Source organism: Sander lucioperca, chromosome 17, assembly GCF_008315115.2.
Source record: "Sander lucioperca isolate FBNREF2018 chromosome 17, SLUC_FBN_1.2, whole genome shotgun sequence".
Lineage (NCBI taxonomy): Eukaryota > Metazoa > Chordata > Actinopteri > Perciformes > Percidae > Sander > Sander lucioperca.
The window spans coordinates 698,391-699,077 of record NC_050189.1 but is presented as its reverse complement, the minus strand read 5'-3'; positions in this window follow the sequence as shown (position 1 = coordinate 699,077).

The window sequence follows — 687 nt, the reverse complement described above, 5'->3', positions numbered from 1 at the left end:
CTTCCTCGTATATCTGGACATAGAACAGAAAGACACTGAAGAACTTGGACTCTGAAATCTAGAAACTATAAAGATAATTAAGTGATAAATATAATTCACACTGTAAACAATGACTGTAACAGAGTATTCATCAGTTATTCTAAAGCTAAATATAAGGTCAACATCCCTTGAGGTGTCCTCTCTCTGTTGTTACATGAATAGTTACCGGTCCAGTGAACTAAGACTACAATACGGGAGGTTTGTACAATTATAAAAACCTATAATAATTGTTCAATCCTCCCAAATTATAGTCCCAGTTCACTGGAGAGAACTCACGTTGTGTGCTAAGAATGCCGAATACAGTTCACGTGGAAGAGGAACATACGTGGTCCTTTGTTGTTAAAGAATACTAAAATAAATAAATCAGCTGACATAATTAAAGGTGTATTGGTCCCTGACCAGTCTGCCGTTAGAACCACTAACACGTGTACAGCACGTTATACATTATCCTTCATCACTGACTTCCTTGACAGCCAGGATTAATAAGTCCTGGCGTTAGCCTGGTCAGGAGCAGGCTAGCTGTTAGCCTGACTGTTAGCCTGGTCAGGAGCAGGCTAGCTGTTAGCCTGGCTGTTAGCCTGGTCAGGAGCAGGCTAGCTGTTAGCCTGGCTGTTAGTCTGGTCAGGAGCAGGCTAGCTGTTAGCCTGG